This window comes from Euprymna scolopes, chromosome 1, assembly GCF_053919585.1.
Source record: "Euprymna scolopes isolate OS-2025 chromosome 1, ASM5391958v1, whole genome shotgun sequence".
Lineage (NCBI taxonomy): Eukaryota > Metazoa > Mollusca > Cephalopoda > Sepiida > Sepiolidae > Euprymna > Euprymna scolopes.
This window is the reverse complement of record NC_136482.1, coordinates 197,224,278-197,244,947: the sequence shown is the minus strand read 5'-3', so window position 1 is coordinate 197,244,947 and position 20,670 is coordinate 197,224,278. Positions and strand designations below refer to the sequence as shown.

Sequence of the window (20,670 nt, the reverse complement as noted above, 5' to 3'; positions counted from 1 at the left end):
TGATTTCGTATTTAGTGTCGTTATTTCCGGAGTTATTTTCCTTTTTTTTTATTTATATATGTGGATTGGGAAACCCTTCTATTAATTGGCGATCACATTAAATTTACGTTTAAAAATCCCGCAGATACACTCCTACTTTCGACTTTAATAAGATTGCAACACCTGCAACCATGTTCTTAAAAAGTGATAGATCCTGATTATGAACTGGTAAACACTAATTCACACACATTTAAAATCAATGACTCCAAAGTGAGTTCCTATAACTTGTCGGTGTCTCTTTTGTGCACTCAGTAGGAAATGTAACATTTAAAATTAAGGTTTTACATTAAATTGGTTACAGAACAATATTTAATAGTATTTTATGTACTATATTACGGACCATTTTAAATAAATCTGCACATTCATAATATGTTACTAAGCGAAATAAATAATTATGAAAATGATTATATAGAAATAATTATTTGAAGAAATAATTAATTTTTGGCATACGTTAGGAAAAAGAAGGTTTCATTATTTGTGAGGGTAACTTTATAGAGGCAGATAAGCTACTTGAGTTTTTTGTTGTAGCAATCATATGTAATGATATGCTGTTAGCAACGAACATAGCCATCGCAAATTTGTTCACCTGTATTCCTGTTAGGCAATTCCTTCGTGCACATCCTCGAAATAACACAAGTCTTTTGAACATGACCATTCGAATCACGTAAAACAGCAAGCAATTTCTAATAAACTGTTTAATGCAATAAGACTTTCATAAAACGCATCACATTTTCTTGATATAGCCGTGGAAACCCGAAACTTTTTAAATGAATTATACCATTAATTAACTACTCAATTTAAAATTACACCAGACAGTCAAGAAAAACATGCAATAAAAGTTCTAGAAAGGTTCGAAATGTTTGACTGTAAACCCAGGACAACAGCATGTGAACAAACGATGACATAATTGATAAGAGAAATAGTTTAATTTATCTGACGATCGATACTTGGCTGGATCTAAGTTATATTGTCGGAAAATTATCACAACACTTATCCGAACCACATGAACAGCACTCTGCGGCAGCCAAACCTGTTCTAAAATTCATAAAGGTTACTATACAGTTCCACCTATGCTACGCAAAAACACATGATCAACTCCAGTTGATTGCATGGAGTAATACCGAATGGGCAGCGGATTAATGCTACAGACGATACAGTCTGGGTACTGTTTTAGTTTAATCCAAAATGGACCATTTTTCGTAATTTTATTAATTCAAAAGTGGTTTACACATTCGCTTAATTGCTTTTCTTAGATTTAGACAGTACCTGCATTTTATCGCCCGAGACCAGCACTAATCGTCAATGAAAGCTAGATTATTTCATTTCGGCCACGGCCGCCAGTGTTCAGGGATGGCAATGGCCACCAACAACTGTAGATTTTTGCTAGGTAGAGAGGCAGGCTTTCACCGATTAACGGGTCCTGCTAGTTTTTTTAATAAAGAAAATCATTTTTAAGTGAATTTGAATTTTTCCACTATTGCCTTTTCATGTATAAAATCATTTTCTAAAAGTTCAAATGTTTGAATTATTTAGAATTATCTCCTTGTTACTTCAATTTGTTTTCAAAATAGTGTCACTAGACATTAGTTCCTTAATTAGAGATGAAATTCAATTTTCTTATTTAAAAATAAAACTACTTATTGAGTGGATTGGATAGTCGGAGAGCCGACTGAATATTATCTGACCTGGCGACTTGAAGAAAAACATGTTCTTTCTATATATTCTAGCAATAGAAAGAATGGTGACGTCGGTCACACGCCTTAGTAAAAGTCATGAGGGGAGATCCATTTCCAATTGCGATCTGGTTGTTTACTTTAAGCATCAACTTAAGGTGAAGATCAGATGCGATTGGAGCAGATTACCTTGCATTGAGTTCAACAGTGGATGGGTTCATGACACTAGCATATGCATCCGTCGGAGAGCCAGGTATGAGTACATGTTTTTTCCATATACATTGCACACGCAAACTTGAGTTCTTCGGAACTCATTCCTTAGAAGTTAGCGAATTAAACAAACGCTTAGCTGGTGGAACAAATGTGATTCTAGTTCTGTTTTGGTTTTGTAACTAGAAAGCCTCTGAAGATGCCCATTCCTCACATTTATTTTGCCCTCGGCCACAGGCCTCAAATGTCCTATCTCAGAGGACACCATTCATCCCCATATTCCACCCCAACCTATTCATCTTTCATGTTAACACTTAGTCCCTACTCCCATCAAGAGATCGGTTGCTCTTTTTAGTTCATTCGAAAAACAGTGGGTGATCTAACACTTTGCAAAGCGGTGAAAGGGCTTTTGCAAATATGCCCCATAAGCATTTTGTTTGGTTTTGCATTTTGTTTTGATGATTTTGTGGATCATCTCGCTCTTCAATCATTCATCATTCGTTGTACATATTTAGTTAAAAATGAAGACAACGAAAGGAAGTCTCATTTTAACATTTAATAAATGACTTTATTTGCCATCTTTGTTAGTAGCGTGTTCAAGACAGAAACAGGTTAGTAGGAGAGCTCAGTGTTCGTGCATGCTTGTATTTGTAGTAGTCGTGAAAAGATTTCCTGATGCGGAGACGAAGATTAGACATTAGTCTGGCCTGTTGAAGGAGAAAGAAAGAGGAAGGTATTCAGTGTGTTTGCATGTTGTAGTGTGTGTGTGTGTGTTTGTCGGTGTATCAACGAGAATAGTTCTGTAGCATGATAAAGAAAGTTCATGTGGGTTCCGCATGTGAAAATAAATGGGAGAAAAGTCATGTTGACTTGTTATACTTACTTTGGGCGGGGGGGGGGGGAGACACCCGGCGATGTGTGCTGCTGGATAGAGCAGGGAGAAAGAGAAAGAGGGTTTGTGTTTTCACATTTTATGTATTTGGTCACGTAATTGAGAGCTGGCTTGTGATTAGACAAGCCAGGGAGAAAATGGATTTCAAATCTCGAGCCGCGAGAATTAGCTCCTGCCTGTAATTGTAACAGTAATCCTACAGCTACAGATACCCTTTACCCTTTGTTGGATCGGTTTTCAGAAGAAAACCAAAAATTTTTATCAAAATAAAAGAAAGGTTCTTTTATGTGTGCAAGTTGTAAGTTAGAAAATTTGAAGAAGTGAGGATTTTGTAATATGTCCGTCCGTAGCAGCAGCCTGTAAAATCCGTTTTTTGTGTCAACATGAGGCTTGCGGCTTGTGACTGTGTTCTAATTTGTTTCATAGAATTGTATATAATTTCTTAAAATTTGAATTATTCGAGTGAAATTTGAAGTCGTTAAATTGCTCGTTGCTAAACGTCAGTGACGAATTGTTTTGTTGATGAGTCTCCTTCAGAAGTTAACTCCACGGGAGGGTGTGAAAAAATGTTTCTAGTTTGCTCTTCTGTGAAGAGTGTTTTGGGTGGCTAATCGCCAGTAACTCGAAATGTTCGGTAGACTGATTTATTTTTTTCTGTGGGAAAAAATTGTTGCTTTTTGGTGAAAAGATATTTTTTTTTGGAGATAATTTTGAAAGGGGAATGTTTCTTGTAGCAACACGTTTGTAAATGGAGTCCAGTTAACCCATGTTTGTTGTTGTAATACCCGTGGCACGCATATAAGGCAGGGAGTTGGTAACAGAAAAAGATAGCATGAAAAACAGTGAAAGTCCAGGCCAGATATAAGAATTTTTCGTACACTAAGAAAGTGTTAACTCTTTTTATTTAGTCTGGTGTTTTTTATATGTAGCTGTTGTGACAGAAAAACTGTTTTTTTTATATTTTTTTTCATTTCGAGGAAACGTATCAGATTGAAACATTTTCTTTTTTTCCGTGAAAATGTGGGAAATATTTCTTATATGTAGCCGCTTTGAAAGAAAAGATGTTTTTTTCTTTATTTTGTTGTTTTTTAGAGAAATGTATTTGGTTATTTTCATAGAAAATGTGTTTAGTATTTCTAGTGAAAAGTGTTTAAATGTTTTTAGTCTTTTTATGTGACACGTGTCTTTAAAAATGTTTCAGCTTTTTAATTTTTAGTGTTCAGCAAGGATTGTTTGTTTTCCTTTTCGGCGAAAAGAATGTCTGGTGGTAGAATAGTGTTCTAGAGAATTCTCAAGTGATGAGTAAGCGAACATTGTTTTTGTTTTTCTATGAAAATGCGTACTTTTTTATTTTTGTGACGAGTATGCAGTCAAAACAATTTTTGAAAGAAAGAATCCTGCAGCAATGTGTAATGTTAGCGATACTGAAAGTTTGTTGTTTTTAAGAGGCTAAGTATAACGAAAATTACAAATAAAGCCGTAGAAAGCTGTTGAAAGCTATGTATTCCGGAGGTACCATTTTAGCTGTAAATGAAGACAACGAAAGGAAGTCTCATTTTAACATTTATTAAACAAGCTTTATTTGTTATTTTCATTTGTAGAGTGTACACGAGAGAGAAACGGGTTAGTAGGTGGAAGTGTTCTTGTGTAAAGATATAATTAATATTGAAGGAGAGAATAGTTCAGTCCACACAGAGACTACATTAATGATTGAGTGAATGAAGACAACGAAAGGAAGTCTCATTTTAACGTTTAATAAACAACTTTATTTGTCATCTTCATTAGTAGCATTTGTAGAAAAGAGAGAAACGGGTTAGTACATGGAAGTGTTCTGTAAAGATAGATCTAATATACTGCCGGTTTGTGGTTGTTTGGACGAAGGGGGCTGGTTAAAGGTTGTGTGTGTGTTGGTGTATCGACAAGAGCCATTCTGTAGCATGATAAAAAAAGTTCATGTGGGTACTGCACATGAAAATAAGTGGGAGTTAGAAGAGAACCGTGTTGACTTGTTGTACTCACTTTGGCCGTCACGTGATTAGAACTGGCTTGTGATTGGACAAGCCAGGGAGAAATTGATTTCAAACCTCGAGTCTCGAGAATTAGCTTATTTTTTGCAAAAGAGAAACATACTTCACAACATTTAGGTTTCAATCAAATTAAATATAGCATGCAAGCTACACTTTAACATGTGTAAATAAAAATGTTACATTGTAATAAACGAAATACTTTAAAGCAATGTACTTGTTTTCAATAGGTGTTTACATGCAACATATTGGATCTCTTTAAAAAATAATACACAAATATTTATCAATGGTCAAGCTTTTTAGTTCACATATGTTATGACATTCTTTTAGTATGTGTTAGCATATGTCGTAATATACATGGTTTATATGTAAAAAGGTGCCACATATATCACAATGATAATATAGTTACTATCACAGTTTCATTTTACTTCAAAGTTCTCAGATGCATTTACATATGTTGCAATATTTTTATGCGTAAAAGAACTAAATACTTCACACAATATGGTTTCCATCTTTTTTAAAAAATTCTTCCTTTGAGCATTGTAACGCTGGGTATGGGGCAATCAAACCAGCTACCAACATTGCCCCGCTTTTTATTGAAGCCAACCAAGAGCTCTTTTTTAGTATCCTCGCTGTTCCCTTAAGTGCAATTGTCTGGACCTCTTTTGCACTTGGTTCACCAGGAATATTAGTAAGGTAGGACTTCAGGTTCTTCTTCATAAGCCCTGTAACACCTACATTAACTGGTATGATTGATATCTCTCTAAGAATCCAGTTCCTTTTCATATCATACATGAGACCTTGATATTTGGTCTGTTTCTGCCTTCCAGTTCTGTTGAGACCTCAATTATTATGGACACTCACTTCTATCCAATATGTGTTTTCATATGAATGACCAAATTTTGTTATTGTGTAAAAAAAGAGCAACATATTTCGAAATAATATAGTTATTATCAAGTATCCATTCACATCTTTTACAAAATATGTTCTTTTACATAAATAATCACATACATAACAGAAATGTTTTCTTACTATTATGTGTAGGCAGATGTTGCAACCACTGTTGTTTCTGTGTAAAAGAACAATGGCATACATCACAAGAATATGGTTTCTCTTTTGCATGTGATCGCACATGACGGACAAAATTTTGTTTCCGTGTAAAAGAACAACCACATATTCCACAAGAATAAGGTTTCTCTGCAGTGTGTGTTTCCGTATGACGTGCCATACTTTGTTTTGTTGTAAAAGAACAGTCACATATTTTACAAGAATATGGTTTCTCACCAGTATGCGTTCGAACATGTCGCAACAAAGTTATTTTCTGTGTAAAAGAAGAGCCACATACTTCACAAGAATATGGTTTCTCTCCAGTATGTGTTCGCATATGTTTCAACATATGTTGTTTCTGTGTAAAAGAAAAGCCACATATTTCACAAGAATGTGGTTTCTCTCCAGTATGTGTTCGCATATGTTGAGACATATTTTGTTTCCTTGTAAAAGAAGAACCACATATTTCACAAGAAAATTGTTTTTCCCCAGTATGTGTTTGCATGTGTTGCAACATATTTGTTTTAAATGTAAATGAAGAGCCACATATTCCACAAGAATAAGGTTTCTCTCCAGTATGTGTTTGCATATGCTGTGACATACTTTGTTTTGTTGTAAAAGAAGAACCACATATTTTACAAGAATATGGTTTCTCTCCAGTATGTGTTCGAATATGTCGTACTAAAGTAATTTTCTGTGTAAAAGAAGAGCCACATACTTCACAAGAATATGGTTTCTCTCCAGTATGTGTTCGCATATGTTTCAGCATGTACTGTTTATATGCAAAAGAAGAGCCACATACTTCACAAGAATATGGTTTTTCTCCAGTATGTGTTCGCAAATGTAGCAACATTCTAGATTTAAATGTAAAAGAAGAGCCACATATTTCACAAGAATATTGTTTCTCTCCAGTCTCTGATGTAGAGTTCATATTCAAGTCAAATTATTTGTGATGTTTTAGTACAATTTGTTTCTCTACATTTTTCATATTGTTCTGTGTTTAAATAAACAAAATAAATTAGGAAACATTGACATTTTCTGACTAAGTTTTATGGATGTAAAATGAACTAGGGTAATGATTTATATTCTTGATTCAATGAGAAAATTACTTTCAAATTTTATATATATATTTAATTTGATGAAGGAAAAAACTCATAGTTGACATGTTTTATCATGTTTCTGGCTTTAAACTTCGTTAAATTTGTGTTTGTTTTTCTTTGTAGCTGCATATTCTGCAAAATAAAAAAAGATAATTTTCCAGGAATAATGTTTACTTTATATAAATTCTTTGCAAAAAATATTTTAAAATGATAAGATGTCGAAACGATCTTTTATAAAAATAAATTAAGTAGACTTATGTTGACAAAGTAAGCAAAATGCAAAATTGAAGTAATCAAATACATTATTTAAGAAGTCCGCAAATTAATTATTGATTAAATTCTAAATATGGTGTGTATGTTTGTTACTATTTTTATTTAACATTTATTTTTATTTTATTAATTGAAATATCCACAAAACATTCATTAATAAGTGCTAAAATAACTATTTCATAATTTACACATTTTTATAGGTTACAAAATAAATAAATTCTCCCAATTAATTTTTAGAAGCATCAATATTTTACCGAAATGCTTATGTGAAAAATCCCGGGCAATTTCCGAGTGCTTGCTTATTTGGTTGATGAGTGAAATCAAAACAAGAAACAATAACTTCAGCTGAACGGATTCGAAATTGATAATATTATTTTGATACTAATATTGTTTTGCCAATCAAACTATGTAATTCGAGTGAATGGTAGTGAATATTATTTTGAGTTCACTGAAAGCTAAAATGACATTTGAGGTCAAGAACCAGAATTGGCTTGGCATGAGAACTTGTTAGAAAATTGCATGATTATGAAATGTGGCAGCTTCAATCGAAAAAGAAGAAATTATTATATAGTGATTACTGATTAGTGAGGAACACCCTGGTTTGCCAGACTCACACCATTACCCAGTACAAAACATTGGGACGAGTGAATTTTGGCAGAGTCAGAACTAACTCCTAGCTGCCGACACCTCCTCCACATACACCGCCCATTTTATTTAATAATATAATTCTTGCAAAAACAAAAACTGACAACTGGAGTTTTTATTTATTGTCTATGGGATTTTTAACTTTACTACCAAACTGAACGGTGCACATAAGTAATTTTCTTTCAATAGAAAGAGAGCGAGCAGAAAAGGGGCACCTACCCTAGCACAGGGTACAGACTATGGCCTATGTCACACTTATTTCCCCAGAGACTTTCTTTTTCTTTTTTTCTCTTTTAATTGCAGATAACTTGTGATAAAAAGCAATAACCAGAATAGTGCATCAAACCCTGACTTCGTATAAACAATCAAGTGACCCTTGGGAATGCCATAACTGCGTTCAACTGGTTACAATAATAGAATCACAAAAATTACTCATAAATTGTTGATATACCATAAAAAACAATACGTTCTAAATTTTACAGTCAGAAGATTTTGCTATTATACATTTATTCACAAAACAACATTCTGAGTCAAAGTGTCAGCCAGGTTTGATTAAGACAGTTGGGAGTCTGATTCTCATACACATATTCATAGTCATCAATTAGTTAAGTAAAGTAAAATTGGAGATGTAGTGCTTATAATGAAACCGTACTCACAATTGTTTGTCCCACTTATTTTACTAAATATGGTTATTTAAAAATGATATCCACTTGAATAAAAAATCAAATCAAATGGCGTTCGAAAGAAGATTGAACGGTTACCCACTTATTCACACTAAAATCAGTGAACGATTTCAAATATAAGCATAATAAAATATTGTCAAGAGAAAATAGAAATATCTAAAGAATTAAAATATTTCTTCAACATCAGCAAGATAAAAACGAAAACAGAATTTAAATAATAATTGTAAAAATTAGTTTTAATAATTCAGCATTTTTAATAAGTAATACATTTTCTTGCATAGTGGTTTTAATAAAATTGTTAACAACATAAGGCATAATAATTTCTATTTTAATGAACCAATTAAGTTTTGGGTATATATATATATATATATATATATATATATATATATATATATATAAATTTATTATGTTTTATTTTCATATAGTATTAACTTTCTTATGAAAAGAACTTTTCACGTAGATGAAAATGCAGATTTAATTAGACTACTATCATTAGATGCTATGAAGTCTCGTTACCTCATTATTTTTCTTGCATGATGCGAATACTGTATGCTATACAAAATCATTGCCAACCTATGATTATTATAATTGTATTTAATATGGTTATAAAAGAAAATCTAGATATAATAAGACTACTAATCGATAACTGAGCCAATATGTCAGCCAGGTTTGATTAAATGTCTGATTCCCATACACATGTTCCTAATTATCAAACAGATGAGGGAGTGGAAAATGAAGATTTTGCCTTTATAAAAAAGTTGTATTCACAATTCTTAGTGCCATTTGCTTGAACGAACAAGGGAGATATTGCAGCCATATTTTTCTTCTGTGTTAACACATGCAAAAACAGTAAAATACACTACTTTATTCCGGTTGCTTTTGCAGTATATTGCAGAAAGGATATCAAAATCAAACTGTTCAAGGAAATTATTCATAGCGGTGCAATGCAGACATATATAGTTAGGGTGATCCAATTACCTGATATACCAGTTTCAGAATCCAAGGCTTAAAATAATGTGTGTTAAAAAGAGTCAAGAGAAAGTTCAACAAAAAATTAAAACAATAGATAATAGTTCATTTTGTTTCTATGAAAACAAATTCTCAAGCTCCCAAAATGCCTACTTTCATTAATTGGTTGTCCTCACATTGAATAAATAAAATTGTGCCGTGTAATGTAGCTTAACCATCATGTTGATGAGTACAGTTCTGGCACTGATTTTTACATCTGCGAAATACATGAAAAGAGACGAAAATAATCAAGCATTGTGCTGTTGTATCTACGGTCTGCCTATCTTAAAGAGTGTGGCACAGATCAACTCGAGAAATCATCTGAGCATTGTTTAGCATGACAATATGCATTACTCATTAAGGGATGAATTTGGTTTGAACATGACTCTCCAAATAATTATGTCTATGTGGTCTAAAAGGCAAAGGAAAAATAAATTGCTTTTTTATAAATAAAAACTTAAAAATTTAATAAAACCTGTTTGTGTGTATTCTGTAGAATTCTGTGTAGAGAAAAAGAATAAAGATAAAAAAAATGGCCAACTATATATGCTTGCTATATTGTCATAACTTGCTTTTATCACAGGATTTCCAGATGATGTATCTGTAGCCCTACAACAATTACACTATGTAGAAAGAATGGACGTTAGCAAGCTAATATCAACTGCACAGCTTTTAGTCAGCAAAATAATTTGAGAGACTGGACCTGTGGCAGTGAGTGCACAAAGCAATACTCAGAGAAATACAGTAACAACTAGCATTCAGTGCACTTTATAAAAGATTGTATGGTAAGGTGCTACAACTGTGGAAGGTTTGGCAACATTGCAAGATATTGTCCTTGGAGGGAAACAGGCACGAGAGAGCTTCTGCACGAGTCCCATCACAGAAACAGAATAAAGGTGCAGCACTGGTTTCTTACTATAATAGATGTCATAGGAACCATATCGTAATGACTACACTTGCACCACTACTTTAATCAATTCTAGACTTGTGAGTTGATGCAGTGGAAGTGGCACCGTGAAAGCAGTTGACGTAAGGGACATAAAATGTAAAGGAACCTGGAAAGTAGAAATTAAAGTACATAGAGTGTGAGTAACAGTTGAGGCGATATTAATGAGTCACATCATTGATTGGATTGACGTCATAATTTGAATGGATGTAATCAATGAGATGGGAGGTGTAACTATAAAGAAAACTGAGGTAAAGTTTGGAGATGTACATTGTGCCCTAGCTGGTCATAAGCCAGATGTTTGTAAAATAGAGGATAAAAACTTGGAGGCAACTTTTGATAGAGAGAAATGACAGTAATTTGGAAATGGAAAGGGGAGCTTCCAGTATTACGGAATAGATTTACATATTATAAGAATTCCCTGGAAAGTGAAAAAACCTCAGATTTTGAGAAGGAGGTTGAAAGGTGGATAGGAGGAGGTATTTTTTTACTATGGAAAAGAGAAAGAAAAGGTGTGTTACCAGTGATGGCAGTGTTCCAGACAACAAAAGAGACAGTTAGGTCAGTTTTAGACTCGTGAATTGACCTGCTTTGTGCTGTGTCATACAACGAGCAATATAATAGATGTGTGTGATGAAAAGATGAAAAAGTGGAGACGGTTGGTGGGAGGAACTGTAATTGCGGACCTTAAGTCTGCCTACTTGCAGCTGCTTGTGGCAAGTGGACTATTGCAATACCAGATAGTCTGCTATGAATGAAAAACTTATTGCTTAACACAACTTGAATTTGAACTGAATGTTGCACTGAACGATGATATAATGATGGATGTAACACAGATATCAACAAAACATTTGAAAGGATTTTGCCTGATAGCAAAATCACCAAAATCCCTGGACAAAGGAGAAGCATCGGGCCTTAAGCTAAGAAAAGTAGAATGAGAGAGCTAATATTCAGATGAGGCAATGAAATCCCAGATAGAGGAGGAGGAGTTATTTTCTGTGGAAAATTGATGAGATACTATCCAGTGGCTGGATGGCTGCGACTAGCCTGTTTAAAGAAGAGCAAGTGGAGTAAACTGGTAGGCCAGAGTTGAAAGTAAGAAATGAAATTCTAGCTGATATAGAAAAAATGATCCCATTATTGGAACTTGACACATACCTGAAACAAAAATAGCAGTGGTGTGGTGTGATACAAGCAATAATGCAACCGCAAAGTGTGTTGAATCTAACCTTTTGTAATCAGTCTATTTTTGAGGTAGACATATAACAAGTCATTCAAATCAAGGAAGCGATATTGGTATATCTAGACAACATATATGATAGTATAACTGGATCGATAATCTTATTTATATTAAAAAGACATTAACAGATTACAATTTAAATAACCAAATAGCGAATCCATTCTTAAATGCAAAACAATTCTACATTACTTCAATGTGAATATGAGGTCATGTTTTTATTGATGCACTAAATCAATACATCTGTAGTTGTTTAGTTTTGTATTTTACTTCCAAGAGAAAAGAAAGCTTATATTGTTTTTGAATATACAAGTGGAATATTATTTTCTCAAAAATTGATATTTATGTCAATGTAATTCTTAAACATTTCCCACTTTTTACTTCGCTACTTCTCTTCTGTTTTTATTTTTGATATCTAATTTTAAATATTTTCTATATTTACAAAAAATTGTCCTGTTCTTATGTTTAATCAGATTATCATCTTAATAGTTTTATTCTGATTTGTTGAATTTTATTGTTCTACTTTCTTTATATATTTTTTCTATAGTAATTACATTTATTTTTATAATTTTTATTGCGAGACTTTGTGTTCTTTTTAATAAAAAATATGTGTAAAATATTAAAAGCAAAATTGTAGAGTATATTGTACTTGATTTTATATGTTTAGTCAATAAAATATTCTTGTAATTCTATATTTAGATTTTACAATCATTTCTTCAATTTTTGTAATAGAAATTATTACTCTCGCAAACGACCTTGTGTTTACTTAGCTTGTAAAATGACGATAGAAATATAGGTCGCTCATTGGTGCACATGTACTGTAATTTTCATATGTACAGAATTGGTTCCCCGAATGGAAGCGGAGGGGGGTAGAATGTGTTACATATTTTCCTGAAGGTAACGGCCTAGCAGAGCAGTGTCACCGCACCATCTAAAGATTTGCAGCCAGTACAGTGTTTGATTCCAGAAGCTGTGTACTGGTATAATGTGACACCCAAGGACGATGCAACCCCATCAACTGTGCCAGACAATGGAATTTAACACTATGAACAGCACATAAAAGAAATATATATCACACCATCAGTGGTTAGAGTTGTCGACACACCATATAATGTGGGAGATCATGCTTGGGTTAAACCCTAAATGCTCGGTGCACTACAAAGTTTGGCAGTGAACTAATAGAAAAAAATAATAAGTCCTCAGACAATGTTGGTCGATGGTGTCCCACGTCTTGTACACAATTGGTAACTGTTAAAAGGGACGAATTCTAAAGCATGAGGGTTGAGTTTTTTGTTGTTGTTGTTGGCCAGCTAAGAATGAGAACGAATTGTGGAAGATAATATTGAATACACAAGGATTTGTTGCAAGTTGAGATTAACAAAGGAAAAAGGACATTTGTGCATTGTATCGACAAGAAAACGTTTTGACATTTTTTGGTTTTGTTCTCTTTCTATTTTACAATTTTTAAAATACCAATGTCTTCATAAATGATTTTATATAATTTAAAAGAAAATGTTGTTAACAAAATATCAATGCATAGAAATCTTTAAATATTTTCTAGCACACGTTTAATTTTTGTATTTTGTTTTGAACTTTTCTAAAAAACCTGCAAATTAGCTTTTTATTTTATTATAATCCTTAGAGTATTCTTAATTAAAAAATACAAGAAACTGTATTAATTTCTGAGTATAACGTTCATAAATATTGTGGTGTTTAAATTTACTGATTTTAAAGAAATCTTCAATTTAAAATAAAATGTAAATCCATGCAATTACAATAAAAATTAGAGAATTAATAAAAAGTAAACACTTACAAATTCGGATAATTACCTGTTATTCAAAAATAATGTAAGATTAAAGGTGATTTCACTAAATGTCAAGATTTACTGTTGAAGTTCGTGATATATGCTGTGCAGCTGTTGAAAATAATTCTGTAAAAATAAAATCAATTAATTATGTTTGTACATAATAAAAAGACGTAAACTTTTTAGATTCTTCATTGGTAAAATTACATTTATCAAATTCTAATTTTCTTCATATACTTTGGTATTTAGTCTGTTTATTAAAAAAATGAAAATAGTGAAGTTCACTTAATTTGATCCAGTATTTTTTTTACAGCAGAAAAACAATTTGTTGTGACAGCGAGCAGAAGCAGCCATGTTTGAATTTTTAGATTACGAGGAACGGAGGTGAGCCCATGGGGAGATAACCCAGTCTTTCACATGCGAGCATTGACGGCCAATGGAAAAGCGATATGTTACAATATTAATAGTTTCTAAATAAATAAGTTGGAAGATCACGTCGACATCATTGATATAACAAATTATTATTTTGTTGTAAAAAAAAACTTGATCAAATTAAGTGAAATTTTTAATAAGAACTTAATTCCATGTACAATATAATTTTTTTCAATATTTTCATTTTTTAATATCCTGATTAAACAATATAAGTACCTATATTTTTGACATGAAAAAATCAAATCACACACGTTTTTTTTAAGTCAATACTGAAAAAATATCAAAACTGTTAAAATAATCATTCAATCGCCGCATTATTTGACTTTTTGATCTTCTAGGTAGGGCAAAAATGGACAGACAAAAATGGGGCACCTAGTTTTGAAAGCCGATTTATCATAATTTTTTGTAGGTTTCCGACTACATTTTGATTGTATTTGAAAGATTAAGGACTAAACTTAATTTCCAAAAGGAAAACAAATATTTGTACACGTGAAAAAAAAAGTTATGAAAATATTTTCACGGTGAGCTACCCAATTCAGCTAAATTTTGAAGTTAAATAAATTCATTGTAAAAAATCCTTTAAAAGATAAATATTAGTTTTCTGGTTCTATTTCAAAGATAATTAGTAAAGTCTCAAGATATTGAATTAAATAAAAAAAACACCTTGTTTGAACATAACACAAATTAATTAGCCCAAAATCGAGTGATTCTGGCGTTCGCAAAACACAACAAACTAAAATTTTGTAAACACGAAAATTATGAAGGCTAAAAATTTCAGGCAGTCGAAAGACTGTGAAAATGACGTCATGTAATTAAAAGGGAGGAAGTTCTTTTTTTCCCAGTCGCACATCCGTACATTCCTTTTCTGAACATTTGTATTAATTTTGGCATTTTTTAATTTAATTATTTTTCTATGTTCCTGTTTTTAAATTAATTTTTTTTTCTTAATAATTGTTCAATATTATATAAAAAATATGTTACGCCAAAAGTTTCATATTCTTGCGAGCAAGGAAATTATTAAAATCTTGCATATAAAAATTATGTGAAACCCGTAATTTAAAAAAAAAGTAGAAATATTTTTTGCAATTATAATTTTTTTGTGTGAAAATATTAAATAAGCAATGCTTAATTGTAAGAAATTTTTCCTGACACACCAATTTCCTTCCTGCAGATAGGAAATGAAACTCCACAAACAAAGCCATACCTTTAACTCAAATTTTATTCAAGATGTATCAGTAAATGAAAGTTCTTTGGTTCACGGCAAGTCCCTTGCAAAAACAGTGGCTATCCATACGCAATGGAGCTTTAGTTATGATTTCTCTGTGGGAATGTTAGTTTAGGTTTCCTTTTAGAAGGATCCATGTTGGACATGGTGAACACGGCGTGAATGTTGTCGCCCAATATGGCATATTTTTGGACATCGTGGTCTCTGGAAGAAATAGGAATAATTTCCCATAATCAAATATACCAAGCCGAACACTGTAGAATATCCTCAGTGGGTAAAATAAGTTCAGCAATTACGTTGTCTCTGTATTTAGAGAAATGTCCTTCGTCCACCCACTGCATGGTGTCCAATGAAGGTAAAATCCTGGCACTCTATAACGGAGCACCACTGTTTGAGTCTTTACTGTTCCGTGTTCATTTGTCAGACTGAAAAATAACGCACATGTAATACAAAATTGGCGCCAGACTGGCGCATTACAATTGAACCAATCAAAGACCGTCTAGCAAATCATGTTAGGCGGGCAAACAAAATGGCATTGGTTATGGAATTTCTCACACAATTCAATTGTAATATTGGTAGTTCGAGAAATTCATTTTTCTTTGAGTTATATAGAAGTCATTAATACGAATTTAGGGGCCTTTTTCGTAATGTTCCTTTAAAAATTATTTTATTTTATTTTTATTGTTACAAATTACAATGCTTTAATTATATAAAAAAAGGCAAAAATAGATTCATGCGTTTTTATTTACGACTGAAAACTATAACTTTAGTAAAGGTATTTTCTGTTTAAACAAAATAATACATTTCCACTCAGACTTAAATAAAAAATAATTAGTTCACTATATTCCGCGATCATTATTTGATAAATACTGAAAATTTCATTAAAATTGGTTAATTTTCTGATTTTTGGTGATTTTTTAAGTAAAGGGAGGGGTCAAAATGTTTATACATTTTGAGCATCGGCATTCATGTTGTCCGTACCTATGATCTTCATAACTGAAAAGTGCAATGAATTCAACTGACATATTACTTTTATATTGTACTTAATCACATACTTTTTACTGGTAAAAGTTTTGCATATGTTTTCGGTCATTAATGTACATAATAACCAAATTACATATTTGCAACAATTTCCAATGTCAGAATAGCGCTGTTTTACAATAGTTCACTGTGCAGCGGGAGACAACCCTCTTTTACTAATCTCATAATTTAGGACACTCGATCCATCTATATCTTTTATTAAATCAAAATATAAAAAAAAAAAAAATAAAGGAAGCTGTGCAATAGCAGTATCAGAATTTTTTGTGAAAATAGCGAATAATTCCACCCCATCTTTCCAAGCTTATAACTCCTCGAAAAATGCAATTCAAGCCCTAATTTTTTTTTTCAATTAAAGGAGCAAGGACCAAGATTTCATTAAAAAAAAAAAAAAAAAAAAAAAAAAACGTGTTTTTTTTTTAAAAAGGTTTTAAACTTCGGACTTTACAGGTAAAATTCGACGAGAACACAATGTCCGTTTTTTTTTAAATTTGAATATATTATGTATTGACCTTTTCTCTTCAATTTGTGAGTAAATAATTATGTACTTATCCGAGTCGAAATTAATTATTTTTAGACATTTACAAAATTGGAGGCGTGAATTATTCGACCCCCTGTCTTTCCAAGCTTATAACTCCTCGAAAAATGTAATTCAAGCCCTAATTTTTTTTTCAATTAAAGGAGCAAGGACCAAGGTTCCATTAAAAAAAAAAAAAAGAAAAAAGAAAAAACAAATAACGTGGTTTAAAAAAAGGTTTTAAACTTCAAACTTTACAGGTAAAATTCTACAAGAACACGATGTCCGTTTTTTTTTAAATTTGAATATATTATGTATTGACCTTTTCTCTTCAATTTGTGAGTAAATAATTATGTACTTATCCGAGACGAAATTAAGTATTTTCTTTGTAATAGACACTGGGGGGGGGGGAACCGTGAATAAAAAAAAAAAAACGTTTGTCTAAAATATTATATTCGGTTTATTGGAAAGAACATAAAATTTCACATTGACCCTGAAAATATCGTAAAAATAGAATCAATAGAAAAATTTTGATAGATTTTTAAAATTTTAAAATTTAAAAATATTGAGTTTAAAAATTTAAAAATATTGAGTTCGGAAAATTCATTACTGTTTAAAAAAAAAAAAAAAATATTTTTATTACTTTTAAAACAACTGTAATAGTTTATTTTGGAAGTATAATCCATAAAGAAAATAAATAACCCACTTTTAACAGAGAAATTACGAGATTTTTATATTGTATTCGCAGTTTCGTGTTAGGGGTGTCAAAAATTCCTACAAAAATTCTGATACTGCTAGCTGTGCAATGAATATTTTTTAATGTAACAAATTGATGACATTAATAATATAAAATGTAGTCTGTACGGGACTATTAACAGTGAACCAACGATATTTTAATCAAATAAAAACATTTAAAAAAGAAGCTGCGGCAACTTTTTTTTTTATTAAAAAGTAAATGTTATAGTAAGGTTTCTAGAAAATTAGTCTTTAACCTTAAAAAATACAAAGGATGAAACTCTTTAATAAAACAAGGATGAAACTTTTAAAGCTGCGGCACCTTTTTTTTTTCACAAAGCTGATAATATTAATAACACCAACATTACACAAATGAAAAGGCGACAATAGCTGAGGATGAATTGTAACCGCAGCGCAGGTGTATCAGAATTTGTGTGGGAATTTTTGACACCCCTAACACGGAACTGCAAATAAAATATAAAAAACTCGTAATTTCTCTTTTAAATGTGGGTTCTTTATTTTCTTTATGGATTATACTTCCAAAATAAACTATTAAAGTTGTATAAAACGTAATAGAAATATTTTTTAAAAAATAATAATGAAATTAATTGAATGTTACGAGTTCAGTATTTTTCAATTTTTAAACTTTAAAAATCTATCAAAATTTTTCTATTGATTCTATTTTTACGATATTTTCAGCGTCAATGTGAAATGTTATGCGCTTTGCAATAAACCGAATATAATATTTTAGACAAACGTTTTTTTAATTCACGCTCCCCCCCCCCCATTTTCAAATTTCTATTAAAAAGTAAATAATTTATGTACCAAAGTTTTATATATCACTAATTGAAGATAAAAGATCAATAAATAATGTATTCAAATTTAAAACAAAAATAGTAGTGTTTTTTAGAAATCTACCTGTAAAGTCCGAAGTTTTCACGAAATTTCTGACACTGCTACACTGCGGTAGCAGTGTCAGAAATTTCGTGAAAACTGTTGAATAATTCCACCCGCTATCTTTCGAAGCTTATAACTCTACGAAAAATGTAATTCAAGCCCTGATTTTTTTTCAATTAAAGGAGCAAAAAAAAACAAAAAAAACAACGTGTTTTTTTTGTTTTGTTTTTTTTTTAAACAGGTTTTTAACTTCGGACTTTACAGGTAAATTTCTAAAAAAAACACTACTTCTTTTGTTTTAAATTTGAATATATTATTTATTGATCTTTTATCTTCAATTTGTGATATATAAAACTTTGGTACATAAATTAATTATTTACTTTTTAATAGAAATTTGAAAATGGGGGGGGCGTGAATTAAAAAAAAAACGTTTGTCTAAAATATTATATTAGGTTTATTAGAAAGAGCATACCATTTCACATTGACCCTGAAAATATCGTAAAAATAGAATCAATAGAAAAATTTTGATAGATTTTTAAAGTTTAAAATTGAAAAATACTGAACTCATAAAATTCAATTAATTTCATTACTATTTTTTTTTAATACTTCTGTTACGCTTTATACAACTTTAATAGTTTATGTTGGAAGTATAATCCATAAAGAAAATACACAACCCACATTTAAAGGAGAAATTACGAGTTTTTTTTTAATATTTTATTTGCAGTTTCGTGTTAAGAAGGGTGTCAAAAATTCCTACAAAAATTCTGCTACACCTACCGCACGCAGCGCAGCTGAGCAGCTCAGCTCACAGTGCCGCCAAAATCATCCTGAGAGCAATATATATATATATATATATATATATATATATATATATATATATATATATATATATATATATATATATATATATAATTCGATGGTGACGGTTGTATAAAATTTCCGGTCTTTGTTTACATACAAATTAGAAACGTTGCCTCCATTCTATATCAAAATCAAAGAGAACCATAATAGTCCAGACGTATCCTTGTAGCAAAGAAGAATCCATAAAACCGACTAAATGCAAGTAATACTTACCTTTGGTTTGATAAATTGCTTTCCAGAAAGAAACGAGTAAAATTTTGTTAATTAATTCGTGACGAGTTAGATGGAGGGAGGGGGGGTCTAAATTTAAGATGGCGGCCGGTATTGCAATGCATGTTCGCAGAAAATTAAAGACAAGCTAATTTAAACTCACGATTGTGAAACTGTTGATATTTTCGGTGAATATTACTAATAAAATTATTATTTAATTTGTTGCAATATTTTCATAGTTTAATAAGGATAAGGATAAAATACCACAGAGCCAATAAAAGTTAGTTTTGTCCGGTTGACCAAGACACGGAACTTCCTTTAAGGAAATTTGTCCCAAAGAAGTGTACCCGTTTTTATTTTAAACATGCAAAAGTGTATGTAAACACAAAAGAAACGTGACCTTTTTCATTTCGAAAAATAATTAATAGTAAATTGTTTTGTATACATATAAAACAAATTTAATTAAGTTAATGTTTATTTATCAGAAATAATTATTAACAAAAATGTATGAAAAACAAACAAATAACAACAACAAAAAAACATGAAAGAAAGGGGAAGAGGGAGATTAATTTCCCGAGGAATAGTCAAAAGTATTTTTCTCATAAAGGAAACATTAACAATATATATATATATATATATATATATATATATATATATATATATATATATATATATATATATATATATATATATATAGTGTGTGGCATCCGTCAGTCGAAACGACTATGGATCAGCGCCGTATTAAGATGTTGCCTGTTTGCATCCTTTTGTGTGACTGTAGAGACCAATTCTTGATTTGCATAGTCTGCCACAGCCTTGACATACGAAGGTTGTTATGCAATTTGCCGCTTCGTCCGGCTGTTCCGTCCGCCTGTACACTCGCTCTTCTCCTAGCTCTCTTTGCAGCATTTTCAACATGGAGGGTCCTCTCGCTGATGATAATCCCCTGGCGTATCATTTTCCTCAAGGCAAAATATATATATATATATATATATATATATATATATATATATATATATATATATATATATATATATATATATATATATATATATATATATATCCAGCCCTAAAGAAGAAAGAAGCAGAATCTTTTCGAGGTGTTGTATTTTCAAATGACAACCTGCAAAACAAGCAAATATAATTCGAAGAAAGTAAATCAAAGAAAATTGCTTTT

General features: G+C 31.3%; 1 long non-coding RNA gene across 2 annotated transcripts; it reads right to left on the bottom strand.

Annotated features, from left to right (window-relative positions):
- Positions 1 to 4,016: 4,016 nt before the first annotated feature.
- LOC145278983 (uncharacterized) lies at positions 4,017 to 19,978 on the bottom strand. 2 transcript variants are annotated; one of them, XR_013868385.1, is made up of 3 exons: positions 19,497 to 19,978; positions 13,588 to 13,704; positions 4,017 to 7,117 (listed from the first exon to the last, which is right to left on the bottom strand). It is a non-coding gene; the product is annotated as an uncharacterized LOC145278983 (long non-coding RNA). The 2 variants fall into 2 exon arrangements; XR_013868386.1 differs by having other exon boundaries at positions 13,604 to 13,704; positions 19,497 to 19,976.
- Between the last annotated feature and the right edge of the window lie 692 nt (positions 19,979 to 20,670).